This window comes from Carcharhinus amblyrhynchos, unplaced genomic scaffold (assembly GCF_965287045.1).
Source record: "Carcharhinus amblyrhynchos unplaced genomic scaffold, sCarAmb.v2.hapA chromosome_200, whole genome shotgun sequence".
In the NCBI taxonomy this organism is placed as follows: Eukaryota; Metazoa; Chordata; class Chondrichthyes; order Carcharhiniformes; family Carcharhinidae; genus Carcharhinus; species Carcharhinus amblyrhynchos.
In genome coordinates, this window is record NW_027649940.1 from 277,021 (window position 1) to 303,796 (window position 26,776).

Consider the following 26,776-nt stretch of genomic DNA (forward strand, 5'->3'; position numbering starts at 1 on the left):
TGTCCGTCATTCAGTCTCACTCAGTCTGTCCGTCATTCACCCTCACTCAGTCTGTCAGTCATTCAGTCTCACTCAGTCTGTCAGTCATTCAGTCTCACTCAGTCTGTCCGTAATTCAGTCTCACTCAGTCTGTCAGTCATTCAGTCTCACTCAGTCTGTCAGTCATTCAGTCTCACTCAGTCTGTCAGTCATTCAGTCTCACTCAGTCTGTCAGTCATTCAGTCTCACTCAGTCTGTCCGTCATTCAGTCTCACTCAGTCTGTCAGTCATTCAGCCTCACTCAGTCTGTCCGTCATTCAGTCTCACTCAGTCTGTCAGTCATTCAGTCTCACTCAGTCTGTCCCTCATTCACCCTCACTCAGTCTGTCAGTCATTCAGTCTCACTCAGTCTGTCCATCATTCAGTCTCACTCAGTCTGTCAGTCATTCAGTCTCACTCAGTCTGTCAGTCATTCAGTCTCACTCAGTCTGTCCGTCATTCAGTCTCACTCAGTCTGTCAGTCATTCAGTCTCACTCAGTCTGTCCGTCATTCAGTCTCACTCAGTCTGTCAGTCATTCAGTCTCACTCAGTCTGTCAGTCATTCAGTCTCACTCAGTCTGTCCGTCATTCAGTCTCACTCAGTCTGTCCATCATTCAGTCTCACTCAGTCTGTCCGTCATTCAGTCTCACTCAGTCTGTCCGTCATTCAGTCTCACTCAGTCTGTCCGTCATTCAGTCTCACTCAGTCTGTCAGTCATTCAGTCTCACTCAGTCTGTCCGTCATTCAGTCTCACTCAGTCTGTCCGTCATTCAGTCTCACTCAGTCTGTCAGTCATTCAGTTTCACTCAGTCTGTCCGTCATTCAGTCTCACTCAGTCTGTCCGTCATTCAGTCTCACTCAGTCTGTCCGTCATTCAGTCTCACTCAGTCTGTCAGTCATTCAGTCTCACTCAGTCTGTCAGTCATTCAGTCTCACTCAGTCTGTCCGTCATTCAGTCTCACTCAGTCTGTCCAGTCATTCAGTCTCACTCAGTCTGTCCGTCATTCAGTCTCACTCAGTCTGTCCGTCATTCAGTCTCACTCAGTCTGTCCGTCATTCAGTCTCACTCAGTCTGTCAGTCATTCAGTCTCACTCAGTCTGTCCGTCATTCACCCTCACTCAGTCTGTCCGTCATTCAGTCTCACTCAGTCTGTCAGTCATTCAGTCTCACTCAGTCTGTCCGTCATTCAGTCTCACTCAGTCTGTCCATCATTCAGTCTCACTCAGTCTGTCCGTCATTCAGTCTCACTCAGTCTGTCCGTCATTCAGTCTCACTCAGTCTGTCAGTCATTCAGTCTCACTCAGTCTGTCAGTCATTCAGTCTCACTCAGTCTGTCCGTCATTCAGTCTCACTCAGTCTGTCCGTCATTCAGTCTCACTCAGTCTGTCAGTCATTCAGTCTCACTCAGTCTGTCAGTCATTCAGTCTCACTCAGTCTGTCCGTCATTCAGTCTCACTCAGTCTGTCAGTCATTCAGTCTCACTCAGTCTGTCAGTCATTCAGTCTCACTCAGTCTGTCAGTCATTCAGTCTCACTCAGTCTGTCAGTCATTCAGTCTCACTCAGTCTGTCCGTCATTCAGTCTCACTCAGTCTGTCAGTCATTCAGTCTCACTCAGTCTGTCCGTCATTCAGTCTCACTCAGTCTGTCAGTCATTCAGTCTCACTCAGTCTGTCCGTCATTCAGTCTCACTCAGTCTGTCCGTCATTCAGTCTCACTCAGTCTGTCCGTCATTCAGTCTCACTCAGTCTGTCCGTCATTCAGTCTCACTCAGTCTGTCAGTCATTCAGTCTCACTCAGTCTGTCCGTCATTCAGTCTCACTCAGTCTGTCAGTCATTCAGTCTCACTCAGTCTGTCCGTCATTCAGTCTCACTCAGTCTGTCCGTCATTCAGTCTCACTCAGTCTGTCAGTCATTCAGTCTCACTCAGTCTGTCCGTCATTCAGTCTCACTCAGTCTGTCAGTCATTCAGTCTCACTCAGTCTGTCCGTCATTCAGTCTCACTCAGTCTGTCCGTCATTCAGTCTCACTCAGTCTGTCCGTCATTCAGTCTCACTCAGTCTGTCCGTCATTCAGTCTCACTCAGTCTGTCAGTCATTCAGTCTCACTCAGTCTGTCCGTCATTCAGTCTCACTCAGTCTGTCCGTCATTCAGTCTCACTCAGTCTGTCAGTCATTCAGTCTCACTCAGTCTGTCAGTCATTCAGTCTCACTCAGTCTGTCCGTCATTCAGTCTCACTCAGTCTGTCCGTCATTCAGTCTCACTCAGTCTGTCAGTCATTCAGTCTCACTCAGTCTGTCCGTCATTCAGTCTCACTCAGTCTGTCCGTCATTCAGTCTCACTCAGTCTGTCAGTCATTCAGTCTCACTCAGTCTGTCAGTCATTCAGTCTCACTCAGTCTGTCCGTCATTCAGTCTCACTCAGTCTGTCCGTCATTCAGTCTCACTCAGTCTGTCCGTCATTCAGTCTCACTCAGTCTGTCAGTCATTCAGTCTCACTCAGTCTGTCCGTCATTCAGTCTCACTCAGTCTGTCAGTCATTCAGTCTCACTCAGTCTGTCCGTCATTCAGTCTCACTCAGTCTGTCCGTCATTCAGTCTCACTCAGTCTGTCAGTCATTCAGTCTCACTCAGTCTGTCCGTCATTCAGTCTCACTCAGTCTGTCCGTCATTCAGTCTCACTCAGTCTGTCCGTCATTCAGTCTCACTCAGTCTGTCCGTCATTCAGTCTCACTCAGTCTGTCCGTCATTCAGTCTCACTCAGTCTGTCCGTCATTCAGTCTCACTCAGTCTGTCCGTCATTCAGTCTCACTCAGTCTGTCCGTCATTCAGTCTCACTCAGTCTGTCCGTCATTCAGTCTCACTCAGTCTGTCCGTCATTCAGTCTCACTCAGTCTGTCCGTCATTCAGTCTCACTCAGTCTGTCAGTCATTCAGTCTCACTCAGTCTGTCCGTCATTCAGTCTCACTCAGTCTGTCAGTCATTCAGTCTCACTCAGTCTGTCATCAGTCTCATCAGTCTGTCCGTCATTCAGTCTCACTCAGTCTGTCCGTCATTCAGTCTCACTCAGTCTGTCAGTCATTCAGTCTCACTCAGTCTGTCCGTCATTCAGTCTCACTCAGTCTGTCAGTCATTCAGTCTCACTCAGTCTGTCCGTCATTCAGTCTCACTCAGTCTGTCCGTCATTCAGTCTCACTCAGTCTGTCCGTCATTCAGTCTCACTCAGTCTGTCAGTCATTCAGTCTCACTCAGTCTGTCAGTCATTCAGTCTCACTCAGTCTGTCCGTCATTCAGTCTCACTCAGTCTGTCAGTCATTCAGTCTCACTCAGTCTGTCCGTCATTCAGTCTCACTCAGTCTGTCCGTCATTCAGTCTCACTCAGTCTGTCAGTCATTCAGTCTCACTCAGTCTGTCAGTCATTCAGTCTCACTCAGTCTGTCAGTCATTCAGCTCACTCAGTCTGTCCGTCATTCAGTCTCACTCAGTCTGTCCGTCATTCAGTCTCACTCAGTCTGTCAGTCATTCAGTCTCACTCAGTCTGTCAGTCATTCAGTCTCACTCAGTCTGTCCGTCATTCAGTCTCACTCAGTCTGTCCGTCATTCAGTCTCACTCAGTCTGTCCGTCATTCAGTCTCACTCAGTCTGTCAGTCATTCAGTCTCACTCAGTCTGTCAGTCATTCAGTCTCACTCAGTCTGTCAGTCATTCAGTCTCACTCAGTCTGTCCGTCATTCAGTCTCACTCAGTCTGTCCGTCATTCAGCCTCACTCAGTCTGTCAGTCATTCAGTCTCACTCAGTCTGTCCGTCATTCAGTCTCACTCAGTCTGTCCGTCATTCAGTCTCACTCAGTCTGTCCGTCATTCAGTCTCACTCAGTCTGTCAGTCATTCAGTCTCACTCAGTCTGTCAGTCATTCAGTCTCACTCAGTCTGTCCGTCATTCAGTCTCACTCAGTCTGTCCGTCATTCAGTCTCACTCAGTCTGTCCGTCATTCAGTCTCACTCAGTCTGTCCGTCATTCAGTCTCACTCAGTCTGTCAGTCATTCAGTCTCACTCAGTCTGTCAGTCATTCAGTCTCACTCAGTCTGTCCGTCATTCAGTCTCAGTCTCACTCAGTCTGTCAGTCATTCAGTCTCACTCAGTCTGTCCGTCATTCAGTCTCACTCAGTCTGTCCGTCATTCAGTCTCACTCAGTCTGTCAGTCATTCAGTCTCACTCAGTCTGTCAGTCATTCAGTCTCACTCAGTCTGTCCGTCATTCAGTCTCACTCAGTCTGTCAGTCATTCAGTCTCACTCAGTCTGTCCGTCATTCAGTCTCACTCAGTCTGTCCGTCATTCACCCTCACTCAGTCTGTCCGTCATTCAGTCTCACTCAGTCTGTCCGTCATTCAGTCTCACTCAGTCTGTCCGTCATTCACCCTCACTCAGTCTGTCCGTCATTCAGTCTCACTCAGTCTGTCAGTCATTCAGTCTCACTCAGTCTGTCCGTCATTCAGTCTCACTCAGTCTGTCCGTCATTCAGCCTCACTCAGTCTGTCCGTCATTCAGTCTCACTCAGTCTGTCAGTCATTCAGTCTCACTCAGTCTGTCCGTCATTCAGTCTCACTCAGTCTGTCAGTCATTCAGTCTCACTCAGTCTGTCAGTCATTCAGTCTCACTCAGTCTGTCAGTCATTCAGTCTCACTCAGTCTGTCAGTCATTCAGTCTCACTCAGTCTGTCCGTCATTCAGTCTCACTCAGTCTGTCCGTCATTCAGTCTCACTCAGTCTGTCCGTCATTCAGTCTCACTCAGTCTGTCCGTCATTCAGCCTCACTCAGTCTGTCAGTCATTCAGTCTCACTCAGTCTGTCCGTCATTCAGTCTCACTCAGTCTGTCAGTCATTCACCCTCACTCAGTCTGTCAGTCATTCAGTCTCACTCAGTCTGTCAGTCATTCAGTCTCACTCAGTCTGTCCGTCATTCACCCTCACTCAGTCTGTCCGTCATTCAGTCTCACTCAGTCTGTCAGTCATTCAGTCTCACTCAGTCTGTCAGTCATTCAGTCTCACTCAGTCTGTCAGTCATTCAGCCTCACTCAGTCTGTCAGTCATTCAGTCTCACTCAGTCTGTCCATCATTCAGTCTCACTCAGTCTGTCAGTCATTCAGTCTCACTCAGTCTGTCAGTCATTCACCCTCACTCAGTCTGTCCGTCATTCAGTCTCACTCAGTCTGTCCGTCATTCAGTCTCACTCAGTCTGTCCGTCATTCAGTCTCACTCAGTCTGTCAGTCATTCAGTCTCACTCAGTCTGTCAGTCATTCAGTCTCACTCAGTCTGTCAGTCATTCAGTCTCACTCAGTCTGTCAGTCATTCAGTCTCACTCAGTCTGTCCGTCATTCAGTCTCACTCAGTCTGTCCGTCATTCAGTCTCACTCAGTCTGTCAGTCATTCAGTCTCACTCAGTCTGTCAGTCATTCAGCCTCACTCAGTCTGTCAGTCATTCAGCCTCACTCAGTCTGTCAGTCATTCAGCCTCACAAACTTGCTTGGTCATTTGTTCATCTGTTTATCAGTCACAAGCCACATTAACACTGCAATGAAGTCACTATGAAATTCCCCTAGCCGCCAGATCCAGCGCCTGTTTGGGTCAATGTATCTAACCAGCAGGTCTCTCAGAATGTGGGAGGGAGCGGAGTATTCAGAGGAAACCCAGACAGACATGGGGAGTACGTGTAAACTTCACACACACAATGGCACAAGCTGGGATTCGAACCCGGCTCTGTGGCTCTGTAATACAGCAGTACTAACCACTTTGCCGCTGTCCCACCGAGTAAGCTTCACTCGGCCGAATGGTCACTCTGCATTACTGACTCCGATATTCACTCAGACTCACACACTCACTCAGTCAGTCGGAGCCTTTCCCCACTCAGTTCACCTTAATCACTCAGTCAGTCAGTCCATCTTGTTTGCTCCATTGGTCATTTAGAACATAGAACATTACAGCGCAGAACAGGCCCTTCGGCCCACAATGTTGCGCCGACCAGTTAAAAAACAATGACCCTCTAACCTAAACCAATCCCTTTTCGTCCATAAACCTATCCACGGATCTCTTAAACGCCCCCAAACTAGGCGCATTTACAACTGCAGCAGGCAGGGCATTCCAATCCCTCACCACCCTCTGGGTAAAGAACCTACCCCTGACATCCGTCCTATAACTACCCCCCCTTAATTTAAAGCCATGGCCCCTCGTTGTCCTCTCCCACGTGGTCAATCGGTCTCGGTCGGTCATTCTGGTTTAATCAGTCAGTCGGTCGGCCTCGATCTGTCGGACGGTCAGTCAGTCTCAGTCACACAGTCAGTCAGTCTTGTTCCATCAGTCAGTCGGACTCCCTTGTGAATCCAGCCGTCCTTGCTCATGCAGTGAGTCACCGTGACTCGCTCAGTCAGCCGATATTGCTCATTCAGTCAGTAAGTTGGCCTTGCTTGCTGGGTTAGTCAGTTCACTTCGCTCAGGTTGGTGGCCATTCCATCTCCGTTATTTGGTTGGTTTCTCAGTATTGTTTGTTGTGTTAATTAGTCAGCCTCACTCTCTCAGTTGGTCAGTGGGCCTCACACACTCAATCAGTCAGTCGGCTTGGCCCACTCCATCAGCCAATCGCCTCATTTGCTGGCCGGTCAGTCGGCATCCCTCACTCAGTATGTCCCTTACCCTCAATTACTGAGTGTGCCACTCAGTCAGGCCATCTTGGTCAGTCAGCCTCCCTCGCTGGTCAGTTGATGACTCGGGCTCACTCACTTCCTCGGTTAGATAAGAATACAAGAAGATAAGACCTTGGAGCAGGAGTGGGCCAGTTTGTCCCTCCAGTCTGTTCCGTCAGATTGTGGCTGATCTTTTTGGTGGACTGACCCGCCCACTCACCATAACCCTTATTCCCTTTACTGTTCAGAAATGTATCTATCCTTGCCTTAATAACATTGAATGAGGCAGCATTAACTGCTTCACTGGGCAGAGAATTCCACAGATTCTCCACTCTTTGTGTGAAAAATTCCTCCGCATCTCAGTCCTAAATTGGCTTCCCCTTATTTTGAGGCCATCCCCCGAGTTATAATTTCACCCACCAGTGGAACCAACTGCAACACTTCTATCTTATCCATTCCTTTCATAAACTTCCATGTTTCTGTAAGTTCTCCTCTCATTCCTCAGAAATGCAGCAAGTATAGCCCCAGTCTACTCAGCCTCTCCTCATGAGCCTACCCTCTTCACTCTAGAATCAACCGAGTGAATCCCTTCTGCCCCTCCTCCTCCCCCCTCAAGTCTATCTTTTTTTTGTAAACAATGGCATCAAACCTGCTGTTTTCTAATCTGTGGGAGCCACCCCAGAGTCCAGTGAATTTTGGTAAATTGCCACTAGTATATTTGCTATTTCTCCCGCCATCTCTTTCAGTATCCTGTGATGTATTCCATCAGCACCAGGAGACTTGTCTAACTTTAGCCTGATTAACTTGCCCGACATTACCCCTTTCGTGTCAATGATTGTTTCCCAGTCCTCACCTGTCTTCCTGGCATCATTTTTTTCACATGCTATTTGTGTATTCCACTGTGGAGACAGAAACAAAATACTTGTTCAATGACTCAGCCATTTTCACATTTCCAGTTATTCCATTCCCCTTCTTCATCTTTAGTCCAACATTCAGTCCAACACCCAACTTTATTTTTAAATAAGCAGAAGCAAAACCAAAAGGAATATTGCCCGAGAAGAATGAATAAAGAGTTTGGTGTGAACATGGCCACAAGCAAATGTTAACATTCAGTAGATATAACCAGCCGTTTAAGGGGCGTTTAAGAGGTCTGTGGACAGGTTTATGGACGAAAAGGGATTGGTTTAGGTTAGTGGGTCATTGTTGTTGTTTTTTTTTAACTGGTCGGCGCAACATCGTGGGCCGAAGGGCCTGTTCTGCGCTGTAATGTTCTATGTTCTATGTTCTATGTTTTTCTTCTGAATCCATTCAGTAATGATTGGTTCAACAACTTTCTATATTGCTGTACTGCCATTTATCCCACCCTCAATGGCACTTACTGGATATTTTTGGGAACAAGGAATATCCATAGCTACCGATTGGGTGGAAAGGATTGTGTTTCCTTCGAAATGTACTCCCATATATGTATCATTCTTATCGGCTTATTTTGGGAGAGATCGAAGTGTCCTTGTGAGAAGACACCAATTTGTTGGTATTATGATCCCCCCGTTTGTGTTTGAAAGAATATTAACTGATGTTGAAGCTGTTAAGTCTGTTTTGAAACAGGTTCTCAATGACACTGCGGCAGCTCTCATTGAGTGGAGTCATGAGATGGTTACAATGCGAACTGTTGAGCTACAGAATTAAACGACACTAGTCTCCATTTTTGCAGCTAATATTTGACCTTCTGCTTTCAGTGGAATGAAGTGTTGCTCACACATAACCAACACTTCAGAAAAGAGAACGGATTGGTCACCCACCAGTTGAAAAACTGAAACGACAAACATAACTTTCCCTGTGGAACTGGCCAACTGGCTGGATGGGTTATCTGGGCCAAACCTTGTTCAAGGGCTGGGGTTTTTTCTTCATTACTATCTTAATGTTCATTGTGATTGTACAACTTTTCAATGCTGCTGTTATTTAGCAGCAAAATCCACAGCAGGTGCAGCAGCAGAAGCATCGATCCAGGTGAGCAAGGAACTGTCCTTATTACCAAGCGTTCCTCCAGAATATAAGAATATGTATTGACAGACATCTATCTACACAACATGAAATAATCGTGTTTTTTCTTGGTATTTTAGTATTAATGGGGATAATATTTTAAATAGTGATATACAGCTTGTATAACATTGGCAATGACTATTAAGTTTAAGGACCAATCGCTTCTTCAGTTTTGGGTCATTTTATTTACTGGCCTAGTATTGGCCAATGGTCAGATCGGGGATGGATGTGGGGCTCCTCACAGGTTAACACGAGTTTTAAACATTCGATATTAAGGCACTGATAGAATAACCAGCAAAGTGTGAAATGGTTCTCAAAAAGAGAAAGAATACAATCGAACAAGAGAGCAGTTTACACGCACGGAAATACAGCGAGAAATTTAAACAAGTAATTGTGATTTAAAACATTTACGCTGATATTTCAAATTTATTTGAAACATTGATTAAAGATCAGAGAACAACAAACAGAGAAAATTACAGCACTGTTTAAGGAGTCTGACTCTGTTTAATATTCGACAAAGTCTAGCCAGGCATTGCATTAGCAAATTTATGAAACACTCTTTCACAAAATGTTTGGTAAAATATTTAGTTGTTCTGGGCACAGGAATGGATTCCAGAGCAACTTATACTTTAACTGCAGGTTTAATGGATTTATGGTGATCAAAGTTCTTCAGGTTAAGGTGCAAAACTGGACATCAGGATTCTGACCACAAATCTTTCAGAACATTGTTGAGTGGCAGCCTGTGTGTGTCCTGCAGGGGCGCCACTGAGCTGTAGGATCCTATCCTGGTCTATCAGTAATGTCAGGTCCTTAAAGCACGGGAATGTTTGTCAGACATTGTGGCAACTGATAGCGGGTCATTTCCGGGATAGAGGAAAATAATTAACAGACAGGGAAACAGCTCGAAATTAACACGTTGTTGTATAACACAAAGGGTCAGAATGGGATGATTCTGCTAATATCCTGAGATCAGTGAGCACAGTTTAGTTCTCCATACGTATTGATTCAATCAGAACGACATCAATGTGCACATTTCCCGATCCTTCTCCCTTATTTAGTCTAATGGAAAAAAACACAGGGTGCAGCTTTTAGGAAAGGCTGAAATTACTCTGTCCCACTCTGATATCAAGGCCGTTCATTTAGACAACAGGAAGCACATTGTGTAGAGTTATCGTCTCCACGTGGTTCGGGTAGACCACACATGGATCACTGAGCTAATTGTGGATCCCCAGACTTGTCATATGGACAGCAGTGTCATCACTGTACAGTTGTGGTCTGCACCTCCATCACACCAGGATCAGTCGGTGCTGTATACCCCGTTATTGTATCAGTAACCCCCCTTTCAGGCAAACCATGAGAGCACTTTGTGCAGATCCTGTATCTATAACCATCTTTGAGACCACACCTGGAATATTAAGTACTGCTCATTTCCCCATTTCCCTGTTCTTGAAAACAGTTGGAGCACTGTGCACACTTCTGAAATCCAAATCCCTCATGTAGACACTGATGGGTTCATTGTGCACAAACCCGCCTTCCATCACCCTCAGTTGCACATATCCTGAAGCACTCTCCTTTGGTTCCATATCTCACTGTTATACATCAGCATTCTGCACAGCTGTCCCCTCAATATCGGATATCACTGGTAGGGCGCTGATACTAAATATCACCGACAATATTGTTTGCTGTGTACATCGTATCGGTATCCCTAACTCTCATTTAGACAATGCTTGGAGATGTTTGTTCCATTTGCCTCATTTGGACCACGATTGGAGCACAGCCCAACTTTTGTATTCATATCTGTCATTTGGGGAACTGTGTGATAATGGTGCACAATCCAGACAGATTTAATCCTCTATTTGGCCACACTGCAATCACTGTGCACAGCCCTGATCTCCATATTATTAACTGAGACCACATATGGAGATCTGCACAGTTTTGTTTTTAATCCATAGTCTTTAATACCGCAGCACTGGGGACTTTACTATGGACACATTTGTAACATCAATATCCATCATTAGCACAGAACTGGAGACACTGTCGAGTTTTGGTCCTAAATCACTCATTTAGCCTCCAGTTTGAACACTGTGCCCAGCAGTGCTCTCCATGGTTCTCATTGATGGGAAAGAACTTTGCACAGCCATATTTCCCATTTCACCTGGGATCAAATGTGGACCCCACAGATTCCTGAAAGTTATCATTTTCCTGTTTCCCAGAATGCCTCAAGGAATGGAGCACCTGGAGAACTGAATCCTGCTCAGGAAATGAATGGATCCGGGAATATTGCTGCTTCTTTTGGCAGTGCCGCAGACTTCAAACCATTATCTCCAGAGAATATGTTCCCCACTGTGAGATCGATCCATTAAACCAACTGAAGACAGTCACAGTTCCATGTTTCAGGATCTATTGCAGTGGGTGATTAAATAGCCTCTGACCCACTGTTTTCTGAATCATGTGAACAGAAGTAGCTGCGTTCATGACTGTCCCCCCTGACTCTATCTGATTGTTCTCTGGGGTCAGTGTCTCAGCATATTGACTGAGAGGGAGGGGAATTTAACATGACAACTTTAATATCCGGTCTCGCCAATTTACTTATTCTCACACAATGTACAATGGGACATTTTCCCAGTCACGGACACTACGATCCACACCTTTTCTCGCACTGGCAGGACTGACCCACTGGCAGCCAGGGAACAGTGATGGACATTCAGGAGTTGCTCTCACAGGTAATATACAACATGGGCACATGGCACCCGGTCAGGGATGGCCTGTGATATTTCCTGATGATTCACACCTCACATTCTCCCCAGCTGATTAATCAGTACAAATTAATGTTGCCCATTGCAGTCAGTGTGGATTTGATGGGACGGAGGGCCTTTACTGCACTGTGTGAGTCTATGATGCAGTGAGTTATATTAACCTGGAATTCGCTGCCTATAATGATGCTGGAAGGTGAGATGATCAAAGACTTTAAAAAAGGGCATGGGGTCTTCACTTGACAAAGCTAAAATTCTCCCAGAGCGGCAGGCACACAGCAGGAGGAATGAGGCTGAGCGGATGATTCTACAGAGAGCTGGCATTGCCCCCACGTCTCGAATATCCACCTTCTGTTGCAGAATAACTGAATCATAAGATAAGCACAGCAAATGTCCTTTTTTTTATCAGGCATTGCAATTACAATGAGCTCTGATGACAATCTCCCAGTTTCAAGTCACCATTTCTGGAACCATCTTTTCATTACAGAAAGAATGAGTGAATTATATTGAGATTGTTCTAATGTGGCATTTAGATTTACACCCACATCTCCAGACCATTTACTGATGTCTCTGGATTATCGGCACAGTGACATAGAACATAGAACATTACAGCGCGGAACAGGCCCTTCGGCCCACGATGTTGCGCCGACCAGTCTTATTTTTGAAAAAAAACATTGACCCACTAATCTAAACCAAACATTACAATGATACTATTGCTGTTGAATGGGAAAACCATTCATGGGAAATATAAAACCAGGAGCACAGGATACAGTGCAGTTATAGTCTCCCTGAATTGGCCTCTATATCACTCCAGACACTAAACAAAGTTTTTTTTTGACATTTAATTCTTTTCGGAAACAGCCCAGTGAGCCTTTCAGTTCACAGAAAACTAGCGACAAGCTACAGATGTGTGTCTCACCAGTGAAACAGATCAAATAAATATAAAATACCCATTGAAGATCTGGAAAAAGTAATGATACACAAATGCAGGAAATAATGGGATTATGGAGTGATATCTCCACAGTGTAGGATGATTTCTATCCCAGCGACGGAAGGAAATAGATGAATAATTACAGATGTCTGTACTATAAACAAACAAATATCTCTGAATCTTTATAATAGGTGTTCTGCACACAAGAATCAATTCTAGAGGAATTGGTATTTTTAATGCAGTGTTTGGTAGATTTATCATAGCCAAGTGAAATATGGTTAAGGGGGAACAATCTGGCTGATTGTATTCAGGTCATTTTTTTACACAACCTTGTTGAATGTTGGCCTGTTGTCTTCACATTCAGTCAATATGAGGCTGGATCTGATCCATCACTCTCAGATCCTCATACCATGTTCACGGCCATCAGACAGGATGGCAACTGGTGGCTGGCCAGTTCCGTGATGCAGGTAAATATATAACAGCTCAAAACCAGCAAAACATGTTGCAACACAAATGGCAAGAATGGAATTGTTGTATTCACGTGGAATGCAGTCTGACCCCCAAAACTGCGACCCAATATTCAGGCACCTTCCACATCTCATTATTACAAGTTCTTAGGACGTGAAAGCCACTTACAAGGCCAACTTTGATGAGCCGTTGCTATATGTCTTTGAAGAATTGTTAATCCCCTGCCTTTCCATATGGCAGTAATCTATTTGGAGCACCCACACATTGCGTAGTTACAGCGGGAAAAATGTGTCGGGGCAAGAGGGCACTGCAAGAGGAAATTATTTGAATAAAAACACTGTTCAGGAATACAGAGAAAAAAAACACACAAGCCAAAAACACTGAGCCAAAAATCCAATTTTCACGGCTATAGTTGCAAAAGGCAGAATGGACTCCATTAACGCTGCAACAGATATCTGATCAGTCATTCTGTGATTCCATGATGTTCAATGGGCTTTAGATCCAATGTAGAAATGGTAAAGATTTGTATTACTATCATGCTGTTGCCATCAAATCGATGATTGGAAGGTCCCTACATCCAATGAAATACCCTTGACTTGTAGTCAATATTGTAGCATAGGTAGAACATAAGAACATAAGAAATAGGAGCAGGAGTGGGCCATCTAGCCCTTCGAGCCTGCCCCGCCATTCAATAAGATCATGGCTGATCTGTCGTGGCTCAGTTCCACATTCCCGCCCTCTCCCCATAACCCTTAATCCCCTCTCTTATCAAAAACCCAGCAACCCGTGTCTTAAAAATATTTAGCGAGGCAGCCTCCACCACCTCAACGGGCAGAGAATTCCAGAGATTCACCACCCTTTGAGTGAAGAAGTTCCTTCTCAACTCTGTTCTAAACTGCCCCTCTTTTATCTTGAGGCTGTGCCCTCTAGTCCTACTGTCCTTTCTGAGCGGGAAGAGTCTCTCCATCTCTATCCTATCCATCCCATTCATCATCTTATACGTCTCAATGAGATCCCCCCTCATTCTTCTAAACTCTAACGAGTACAAGCCTAGTTTATTCAGCCTCTCCTCATAGCTCAACCCCCTCAACTCCGGCATCAGCCTAGTAAACCTCCTCTGCACTCCCTCCAAGGCCAAAACATCCTTGCATAAGTACGGTGCCCAAAACTGCACACAGTACTCCAGCTGTGGCCTCACCAATGCCCTGTACAGCCGCAGCAAGACCTCCCTACTTTTATATTCAATCCCCCTCGCTATGAAGACCCGCATCCCATTCACCTTCCTGACCACCTGCTGCACCTGCAAGCTGGGTTTTTGCGACTCATGCACAATGACCCCGAGGTCCCTCTGCACCATCGCCTGCTGCAGTTTTTCGCCACGTAAGTAATAATCCTTCCTACCATTATTCCTACCAAAGTGGACCACCTCACACTTGCCAACATTAAATTCCATTTGCCATTTCCTGGCCCATTCGCCCAGCCTATCTAGATCCTTCTGCAGACTTTCCACACCCTCCGCACAATTTGCCTTTCCACCAATCTTGGTGTCATCAGCAAATTTCGACACCCTACACTCGGTTCCCTCCTCCAGATCATCTATATAAATGGTAAATAGCTGAGGCCCCAGCACCGACCCCTGAGGCACTCCACTAGTCACCATCCGCCAATCCGAACAGCACCCATTGACCCCCAGTCTCTGCCTCCTATTTGACAACCAATCCTCTATCCACGCTAACACCCTACCCCCAACTCCATGTCCCCTGACCTTCTGCAATAACCTCCTGTGAGGTACCTTGTCAAACGCCTTCTGAAAATCTAGAAAGACCACATCCACCGGCTCTCCTCTATCCACCGCCCTCGACACATCCTCATAGAACTCCAATAAATTTGTCAGACACGACTTCCCTTTAACGAAACTGTGCTGCGTCTGCTCTATCAAGCAATTCCTCTCAAGATGCCTCGCTATTTCCTCCTTGATGATGGATTCTAACATTTTACCTACAACAGACGTTAAACTAACCGGCCTATAATTCCCTGCCTTTTGCCTGGCACCCTTCTTAAACAACGGCGTAACATTAGCCGTTTTCTAATCTTCCGGCACTTCCCCGGAATCCAGCGACGTCTGGAAAATAACCACCAAGGCATCCACTATCACCTCCGCCATTTCTTTCAGAACCCTCGGATGCATTCCATCCGGTCCTGGGGACTTGTCCACAATCAGCCCCTCCAGTCTGTCGAGCACCACCTCTCTAGTAACAGTAATGTCATCGAGACCCTCCAGTCCTACCACCTTTCCATCTCTAACACCCGGCAAATTATTCACGTCCTCCTCCGTGAAGACAGAAACAAAAAAGTTATTCAGGACCTCAGCCATATCCCCATCCCCTACCACTAAGTCCCCCTTCTTATCCTCTAAGGGACCAACGTTCACCCTAGCCAGCCTCTTCCTTTTTATATATTTATAAAAACTCTTGCTATCCTTTTTTATATTAAGCGCAAGCCCAGCTTCATAGTTTATCCTACCCTTCCTTATCAACTTCTTTGTCAATCTTTGTTGACATTTAAACCTCTCCCAATCCTCTTCTCGCCCACTACTCTTAGCTCTTCTAAACGCCTCCACTTTTAATTTAACACTTTCCTTCACCTCCTTCGTTATCCACAGCTTATTACCTCTCCTCCTATGGTCCTTTTTAACCATCGGAATAAATTTCTGCTGAGCACCAAGAAAGATCTCCTTAAAGATCCTCCACTGCTCCTCAGCAGACCTACCTTCCAACACGCTCCCCCAGTCCACATTCGCCAATTCTTCTCTCATCCTACCGTACTCCCCTCTGTTCAAACAAAGGACACGCGTTCTAGTTTAATAATATCCTCTCTATAATAGGGTGACCAAGTGTGGCCTTACCAAAATATTGTATAACTTCAACAAGACGTCCCAACCCCAGTATTCAATGTTCTGATCAATGAAACCAAACATGCTGAATGCCTTCTTCACCACTCTGTCCACCTGTGACTCCACTTTCAAGGAGTTATGAACCTGTACCCCGGGATCTCTTTGTTCTGTAACTCTCCCCAGTGCCCTACCATTAACTGAATAAGTCCTGCCCTGGTTCAGTCTACCAAAATGTATCTACTGGCATCTGTCTAAATTAGACTCCATCTGTCATTTGTCATCCCACTGGCCCTGTTGATCTAGATCCCGTTCCAATCCGAGATAACTTCCTTCACTGTCCACTATGCCACCAATCTTTGTGTTATCTGCAAACTTACTAACCATGCATCCTATGTTCTCATCCAAATCATTAATGTAAATGGCAAATCACAGTGGGCCCAGCATGAATCCCTGAGGCACACCACTGGTCACAGACCTCCAGTTTGAAAAACAACCCTCCACAACCACTCTCTGGCTTCTGTCATCAAGTCAGTTTTTTATCCATTTAACTACATCACCCTGGATCCCGTGAGATTTAACCTTATGCAACAACCACAGCCAAGAGGAACCCACTCCAGCAGAATGATTGACAGCCAGTCTGGGTTCACTAGGGCACATGGTGATGAAGCAGTTTCTCGCTGTAGATTGGATAATCCCAGCCTGGAAGAGGTGGCAAGGGCAGCACCCTCTGTCCCCAAGGGCAGTGCCCTCTGTTCCTAAGGGTAGCACCCTCTGTCCCTAAGGGCAGTGCCCTCTGCCCCCAAAGGCAACATTCGCATCATCCCACTTTCTCTTCCATTTGGGTAGCACCTCAAGCAGTTTCTTGTTATTTCTTCCATTGGCAGCATCTCCGGGTGCTCTTGGTGCTCCCGTTCCAGCACCTTTCCTCTTAATTATAGGGGAATGGGGCTCCCATAGCCCAGAATAAACATCCAACAACACTGTCAACACCCAGCTTCTGTACACTTATCACCATAACTCTGGGTGCTGTCTACCCGTCCTCCCTCTCAGGACAAGCTCCACAAGCCTCATAACCGGATCTTTCCTGGTGACTTTCTCTACCTGGTTAGGTGATAGTAGAACTTTATTTACTTGTCTGAAATACATTATCAAAATGCATTTGCAAATCGAGACAGGGGGCGCTCTTAATTGACAGGGGGCACTAAAAATTGCCACAAGCACTCCTGATGGACAGGGACACTCCTAAATGACAGGGTGCACTCCTAATTGAGTAGGGGGGTCTCCTGTACCCTACCTCAGTTTGGAGTACCCGTATGAAGTGCCCTATCTTGATTTGGAATGTACCTTATCTGGACTTGGTGTACCCCTATCCAGATTGGGAGTCCCCTCCATCTCGATTTAGAGTGCCCCCATCTCAAATTGGAGTGCCCCAGTTCTGGATTTGGAGTGCCCCCATTAGGTGTGGTGGCTGTCTCAATTAGGAGTGTCCCTTTCCTCAATATGGATTGTCGATTTGGCGAATTCCCTATCACTAATAATGGAGCCTTCTATCTCGATTGGGGTGCCCCCCATTTGGATTTGCAGCAGGGACTATTACTGTTACGAGTGCCCACACCTCAACTAGGATGCCAATGTCAACTAGGAGTGCCCCGTCATTCAGGAGTGCCCCCTGTCATTTAGAAGTGACCCTCTGTCAAGTATGAGTGCCCCTGTAAATGATGCTGGAAGGTGAGATGATCAAAGACTTTAAAAAAGGGCATGGGGTCTTCACTTGACAAAGCTAAAATTCTCCCAGAGCGGCAAGCACACAGCAGGAGGAATGAGGCTGAGCGGATGATTCTACAGAGAGCTGGCATTGCCCCCACGTCTCGAATACCCACCTTCTGTTGCAAAATAACTGAATCATAAGATAAGCACAGCAAATGTCCTTTTTTTATCAAGCATTGCAATTACAATGAGCTCTGATGACAATCTCCCAGTTTCAAGTCACCATTTCTGGACCCATCTTTTCATTACAGAAAGAATGAGTGATTTATATTGAGATTGTTCGAATGTGGCGTTTAGATTTACACCCACATCTCCAGACCATTTACTGATGTCTCTGGATTATCGGCACAGTGACATTACAATGATACTATTCTGTTGAATGGGAAAACCATTCATGGGAAATATAAAACCAGGAGCAGAGGATACAGTGCAGTTATAGTCTCCCTGAATTGGCCTCTATATCACTCCAGACACTAAACAAAGTTTTTTTTTTGACATTTAATTCTTCTCGGAAACAGCGCAGTGAGCCTTTCACAGAAAACTAGCGACAAGATACGAATGTGTGTCTCACCAGTGAAACAGATCAAATAAACATAAAATACCCATTGAAGAGCTGGAAAAAGTAATGATACACAAATTCAGGAAATAATGGGATTATGGAGTGATATTTCCACAGTGTAGGATGATTTCTATCCCAGCGATGGAAGGAAATAGATGAATAATTACAGATGTCTGTACTATAAACAAACAAATATCTCTGAATCTTTATAATAGGTGTTCTGCAAACAAGAATCAATTCTAGAGGAATTGGTATTTTTAATGCAGCGTTTGGTAGATTTATCATAGCCAAGTGAAATATGGTTAAGGGGGAACAATCTGGCTGATTGTATTCAGGTCATTTTTTTACACAACCTTGTTGAATGTTGGCCTGTGAATTGTCTTCATATTCAGTCAATATGAGGCTGGATCCTATCCATCACTCTCAGATCCTCATACCATGTTCACGGCCATCAGACAGGATGGCAACTGGTGGCTGGCCAGTTCCGTGATGCAGGTAAATATATAACAGCTCAAAACCAGCAAAACATGTTGCAACACAAATGGCAAGAATGGAATTGTTGTATTCACGTGGAATGCAGTCTGACCCCCAAAACTGCGACCCAATATTCAGGCACCTTCCACATCTCATTATTACAAGTTCTTAGGACGTGAAAGCCACTTACAAGGCCAACTTTGATGAGCCGTTGCTATATGTCTTTGAAGAATTGTTCATCCCCTGCCTTTCCATATGGCAGTAATCTATTTGGAGCACCTACACATTGCGTAGTTAGAGCGGGAAAAATGTGTCGGGGCGAGAGGGCACTGCAAGAGGAAATTATCTGAATAAAAACACTGTTCAGGAATACAGAGAAAAAAAAACACACAAGCCAAAAACACTGAGCCAAAAATCCAATTTTCACGGCTATAGTTGCAAAAGGCAGAATGGACTCCATTAGCGCTGCAACAGATATCTGATCAGTCATTCTGTGATTCCATGACGTTCAATGGGCTTTAGATCCAATGTAGAAATGGTAAAGATTTGTATTACTATCGTGCTGTTACCATCAAATCGATGATTGGAAGGTCCCTACATCCAATGAAATACCCTTGATTTGGAGTCAATATCATAGCACAGTTAATGTGACAGACAAAGTGTGTGCCGAAATATCTTGCCAACAGCAAGTCCTGATGAGCTTTGTTAGTTTTGTGTGCCGTTTTCTGAGCCATTGGCCTCAGGGCGCAAAGGAATTGTTCCAAACTCTTCATCAATGGATGGAGCTGGAATATTTCAAAGGTTGCTGTTGGGAGATCAGGGCCATATCAAAGTTGTAGATAATTTATTTTGATGCATCAATGATCTACACTGCGTTCTCTTAAAGGGTGGTGGAAACACATTCATTATTAAAAAAAATCAAAATATGAAAAGCATCAACAAATAGACAATGAAATTGTGTCAGGCCATTGGGGAGCTGGGTGGGGAGTGTGCGCCGTGGGTGGAGGATGTTTGGATACATTTGGATTGTGTTTTTCATGAAAATTTGGAAATACTGTTCTCCAATGACCTCTTGTTCTGCTGAAAGGAGTCAATTTAATCAAAGCACTTTGTTTCTATAAATCAGCTCTATTCCCTCAGGTTTTGCTTTGGTTATTAATCAAAGGCTTTCCTTGGAGAAATATTGAGTCAATGATTGGACTTATTATCGCTGTCAGTTACTGAACTGACAATATAATTCGCCCAAGTTCTAGCCAATCCGCAGAGGGGGTGTATGATCATTAACTAGATAATGCTTTCTGAAGTGATATAACTCCAGTCCGCTTGCAAAGTAAGGTGACAAACTGAACCGAAGATGATGAAAACACTGCTCTTGATGCTTGGTGTCATGTCACTGGCCCACAGCAACATCCTGGATAAGAGAGGCGATTGGGCTAAAACTGGAGGTAAGTGCTGGAGCAAACTCTCCGTAGCATAGGTGTGTTATTCCATTCCAACATGCAAATGCAATCGCATACCTCTGGTACTGCCTACTACAAGCGGTACAGCATCACTCGATAATATTCTTGTCTTATCTCATCAACCGCTGCAATCCAAACCCAGCCCTTGGTTATCTGTATACACCACAATCCCAATGCACACCTGGCTCTGTAAAGATACACCTTCCAAATAGCTGCGGAAATGTCTTTACTCTCACCAAGTCCTGTTCACGCAGGGACTCCTTATCCACCAAGCTACCTTGGTTCGAGTCCATTTAATTATTTAGCATTCAAAGTCTCATGCTTGTTTTCAAATTAACCATGGCCTCGCCAATTCACTATCTCTGCAATCTTATTCAGTCTAACTGTTCGCCAAGATCTCTCAACTCCTCCAATTCGGGCCATTAGAGTCCAGCTCATACGAACCAAAGCATCATTTGCCGTGGCGTTAAAACCCCAGTGAAACAGACCGATGAATTATTTCCCTAAAACCTCTTCAGCCTGTCCCCATTTGATTTGTTCTGGCTTCTGGCCACCTGCCCTGGTATTTGCCAAGGTCGGGGAATGAGTGAATTAATGTGACAATTCTCATCAAAAATCCCCGTGGTGAATTGTATTCGGTTTCAACACTAATTGTTTGTTTTGTGACTAAGATGTGGAAAATTCTTGTGGACTGGAAGTTGTGAAAGTTTTCCACTTGTGGTCTAGAGTTAAAATCTAGGTGCTATCGGAATCACAATGCCGTGAAGGAATTAGGAGGAATGTCTTTGACCAGAGAGTGGTGAGAATATTCAATCTCCTACCCAAGAGGAGGCTTTCAGATGACTTTATGAATACATTTAAGGTGAATCTGGATAAGGACGTGAGTCAGAAATGTAATTTTATGTCACACTGTGTTCCTCAGTACTTCACCTTGAGTGTGATATTGACAGGTATAACGTGGGGATGTTTCAAAGATCGCCACCTTCACTCCACCCCTAGAATTATTGACCAAATCAATGCTCCTTGCTTGATTACAGGTGATGACTTCGGATGCACCTCCGTTGGTGGTTTTTGCTTCAAAGGTCACTGCGGATCGGGAATGATTGAGAAACCCGACCTCTGCCCCTGGGGCCACCATTGCTGCGTACATCAATGACATCCAATTACAAGATGCACCGAGCTGTGAGGCTGTCCGAGGCTACAGGACGTTGTGACTCATGATTTCTCTGATCAGGCAGACTCCCTCACACCAGCTGTCTCAGTCCTGCCATGAAATAAATTTGCATTAATCACTGCTTCTTGTCTGTCTCTTATTTCTTATTTGAAGGCGTTGTGTTACTACATTGACTGGGTGGGAGGGAAGGCCACAAATGCCAATCATCCATTTCGTCCAACGTGGCATCAGTCACGGTATCTGGCTTTTCCACAAGTGTCCCATAATTGTCCATTAATATCATTGTGTAGATCATGTCCCACTCTCAAAACAGATTTATAAGCTGTAGTAGTGCATCTTCATGCAGTCAGAAAGTTCTAGCCGGAGGACATCCCAGTAGCCAGTCTCCATCATGTTTCATTGCATCAGGGCAACCAAAATCTCTGTAACCTCAGCAGCTCATCACCTCCTGTCATCCCTCATCTAATGACTCAATAATCTCCTCTGTTGATCCACAACAGGGAAAAGCACCGAAACTCGGACAAATATCAAAAATTACTCTGGAAAGGGGTTAGCAATGTCGATCATGTAGAATGAACGGGATCACCAATATTGACCGACCTGACTGAGCCTCAGGCGATATATTTGAATGACTGGGTATTTGCTGAGAGAAGCATGACAAGCGACTTGACATCCATTTCATAAATATAAGGATATAAGAATATAAGAATTAGGAGCAGGAGTAGGCGATCTGGCCCCTCGAACCTGCTCCGCCATTCAATAAGATCATGCCTGAACTTTTTGTGGACTCAGCTCCACTTACCCACCTGCTCACCATAACCAGTGATTTCCTTTACAAATTAATCTAAATTGCCTTAAAATCATTCAATACGTTAGTCTCAACTTTTTCACTGGGCTGGGAATTCCACAGGTTCACAATCCTTTGTGTGAAGAAGTTCCTCCTCAACTCAGTCCGAAATCAGCTTCTCTTATTTTATAGTCATGCCCCACGGTTCTAGTTTTACCCTCCAGTGGAAACAACTGTCCTGTTTCGATCTTATCGATTCCCTTCATAATCGTATATGTTTCTATAAAATCTCCCCTCATTCTTCTGAATTCCAGTGAGTATAGCCCCAGTCTACTCAGTCTCTCCTCATAAGCCAACCCTCTCAACTCCGGAATCAACTTACTGAATGTTATCTGTGTCCCTCCAGCGCCAGTATATCCTTCCTCAAGTCAGGAGACCAAAACTGTACACAGTAGTTCAGGTGTGGCCTCACCAGCACCTCATACGGCTGCAACATAACAGAACATAGAACACTACAGCACAAACAGACCCTTCGGCCCACAAGTTGTGCCTATCATATCCATACCTTCCAGGCCTATCTGTAACTCTCAATCCCATTAAATCTCATGTACTCATCCAGAAGTCTCTTAAAAAACCCCAGCGAGTTCACCTCCACCACCACCGACGGCAGCCGATTCCATTCACTCGCCACCCTCTGAGTGAAAAAGTTCCAGGTTCTAGTATTCCCGGGTATTTATCCTCTCCGGTCCTTATAGGTGGTGGTGCGATGGGGGTGCGTGGGGTGGGGAAGGTGGTGGTGGGGGGGTGGCTTTGGAACTTCCTTCAAAGAACAATACAGCACAGGAACAGAGCCTTCGACCCTCCAAGGCTGCACCGATCATATGTTCCGAACTAGACGATCCTTCTGTATCCCACTATTCCCAGTTTGTTCACGTGGCTATTGGGATAAGGCTGAAATGATCCTGACGTGTCTGCCTCAACCACCTTGCTTGGTAGTGCATTCCAGGCCCCCACCACCCTCTGTGTAGAAAACGTCCCCCACATATCTGTAATGAAGCTTGCCCCCCTTCCCTTGAAATTCTGGCCCTTTGTGTTTGTTATTTCCGACCTGGGAAAGAACTTCCAACTGTTCCGCCCTATCGATGTCCTTTTATAAGCTTCTATTAGGTCGCCCCTCAATCTTTCCAGGAAGAACACACCTAATTTACTCAATCTCACCTCAGAGCTAAGACCCTCCATACCAGGCAACATCCTGGTAAACCTTTCCTTCCGAAGGAAACGTGGTGAGTTCCTGCAGTACAATTTGTAGATGACACACACTACTGCTACCGTGTCTCAGTCAGAGGGTAGCTTTTTTTTTTGCGAACCAGAAGTGACACTGATTTATTCTGCAGTCGTCTTGGACGATTTTGTAGAAAAGAATACAGGGATGATCTTACAAAGAGCGATGCTTATTGAAACATATAAGATGATTAGGGGTTTAGATAGGGTGGATAGTGATAGCCTTTTTCCTCGGATGGAGAAAGCTAGCACGAGGGGGCATGACTTTAAATTAAGGGGGGGTAGCTACAGGACGGATGTCAGGGGTAGGTTCTTTACCCAGCGGGTGGTGAGGGATTGGAATGCCCTGCCTGCTGCAGTTGTAAATGCGTCTAGTTTGGGGGCGTTTAAGAGATCTCTGGATAGGTTTATGGACGAAAAGGGATTGGTATAGGCTAGTGGGTCATTGTTTGTGTAACTGGTCGGCGCAACATCGTGGGCCGAAGGGCCTGTTCTGCGCTGTAATGTTCTATGTTCTATGTTCTATGTTCTATGTTCTATGTTCTATGCCATTTCTTATCATAAAAAGCAGAGTGTATTGGAAAGAAAAGTACAGTTCCACGATACAGCTGGAGCAGTTTTTTTCTGAACAACAGATTATTTTTATATTCCGGAACTTTCGTCCACCGCACATCTGGATATTTATTGTGAATAACAGTGAGGAATGAAGGACAGCAATCTTCCTGTTCAGATTCTAATTGTGAAAAACGGAGTCAAATATAACACGGAGGCGTACGACTCGGAGTGACTGAGATATTAATGTGAAAACAAGAGCACAAAGATGTTCTCAGATAAAGCTGGAAAATGCATCGAGGGCAATAACTCTGTGCCTACTCACAAAGTTCGACCACAATACATTTGGAAATGTTCTTTTCAACAGAAGCATAGAATAAAACATCTTGAGAAATTCTTTGTCTTCTGGAAGAGTTTTTGTGAATAAAAACGATAGTGGAACACATTTCTGTCATGTAAACAGAAGGGCTGGAATGTACAATTTTGGAAAAATAATGGAATTAAACGGAGTCACAAAAACCCAGTCTGCAGGTGCAGCAGGTGACCAGGAAGGCAAATGGGATGCTGGCCTTTATAGCGAGGGGGATGGAATATATATTGAAATCCAAAATATTACCTGTTAGATCAGCGGCACTTATTTCATGTGGTATCTGAATGATGGTCTCAGATTATCCACTTCCCCTTTCCCGAAGGAAAGCCCTCAAAGAGTAATGTGTTTGTCATACATAATTCCTCTTTCAATAATCCGTGTTGCCTTTGCCCATATATGTTACATTTTGTAATTATATGGTTATCGAGTATAATAAGCTTTATAACAGTTTCAAATACTGGCCTTCCGAAAACTTCTTACTCACAGGATCCATTAGATTAATTTATTTCTCCATCCCTTCTTAGGTACTGGGGTGACTTTGCTGTAAATTTAATGGCTAACATCACAGCCTTTGCTCATAAAATATTTACTGCCTGATAAAGCCACAGAGAATAAATAATCATTAATTTTCTGTATCATTTTCCTTTGTCTCTTGCAGTTAATTTAGTGACAATTGTGATCCTATCTGGGGGAAAGTGAGGCCTTTCCGCCATCACCATTCGTTACCTCGTGGCAATGGCAGTTGCAGATCTACTTTACGTTATCATTGACGTCATACTTGGCCAAGTCAATCAATTTCATTTCCCAGTGTCTTTCCTTGACATCACCCCTGTCAGGGCTGGTAAGAAAGTTCTGTCGGAGGTAGCCACGGATTGTTCTGTCTGGTTCACTGCAGCCTTCTCATTTGATCGGTTTGTGGCCATCTGTCTCCCAAAGCTAAAGGAACAATATTGCACGAAGAGGACTTCGCTTGTGGTTCTTGCAACAGTCTGCATTCTGTCTTGTCTAAAATGCATGCCTTGGTACTTTACGTATGTACCTCGGGAGATCATTGATAATGTACCGTGGTTCACTAAACCAACACCAGGGTTCTTTACTCATCCTGGGTGGAAGGCATATTTCTCCTTGGAAAAGATTGTCATCCCAGTTACCCCATTCATTCTAATTCTGTTAATCAATGCTCTGGCAATCAGATACATTTTAGTGGCCAGTCAAGTATGTAAGAGACTGAGGGGACAGAGCAAGAAGGAGAATGACCCAGAAATGGAGAGCAGAAGGAAGTCTATAATTCTTATCTTCACCATATCTGGCGCCTTCATAATCCTGTGGACTGTCAATGTTGTTGATGTATTTTATACTAAATTTAAAGGGTATATATACATGACATTTCCCGAATACGTGTGTACAACCGTTGGATCTATGCTGCTGTACTTAAATTGCTGCACAAACACATTCATAGAACATAGAACATAGAACATTCATTTATGGTGTAACTCAGTCCAAGTTCAGAGAACAGGTCAAGAAAGCAGTGACATACCCAATGACACTGATCATCACAACAATGAAAAAGCCATGAACAGACGAGAGTCCTGAGATAACAAAAACAATTGATCTCATTTTTGCTTGCAAACTTCAAGTCGGCAGTGAAACAATGGGAGGGTGTTACAATGGTTAGTCCTACTGCCTCACAGCATCTGGGACAGGGATTCAATTCCAGCCTCGAATGACTGTCTGCCTTGAGTCTGCACTGCCCCACTTTCTCCCATAGCTCTGCATCAGTTCCCAAACTAATCACATTGTCCTGCTTGATTCTGATCTCTCTGTATTCGTTCCCACACTAATCCCTCTTCCCCACTGTCTCTCAGTAGCCCAGTATCAACCTGCAATGAAATTCCAAAGTCCCATTTTCTCCACAATCCCCATATCAATCCCAAATTATTACCACTAACCGGCACTGTCATAGCCCTGGATCAATCCCAAAAGTAACGTCACTGCCTGTACCCTCCCCATAGCCATTTGAGCAATCCCAAAATGAATCCCACTCTCTCTCCATAGCCCTGTATGAATCCCCAAATACATGAGCCTGTCCTGCTCAATCCCTATTGCTACGTATAAATCAACAAACTAATCCCACTGCCCCATTCTCTGCCCATAGCCCTGTTTTGCATACCTGCATGTTTTAACATCATGATGTGGAAAGAATGTTCCGAGGTATGGTACACTGGGGAGACCATGCAGACACTATGGCAACAGATGAATGAACACCACGCGACAATCTCCAGACAATACTGCTCCCTTCCTGTTGGCGAACACTTCAGTGGTCACGGGCATTCGGCCTCTGATCTTCGGGTAAGTGTTCTCCAAGGCAGCCTTCACAACATACAACTGCGCAGAGTCGCTGATCAGAAACTGATAGCCAAGTTCCACACACATGAGGACGGTCTCAACAGGGATCTTGGGTTCATGTCGCACTAACTGTAACCCCTGTGACTTGCCTGGGTTTGCAAAACCTCACTTACTGTACTGTCTGGACAAAATACCTATGCTTAATGCTATCTCCACTCACATTGTCTG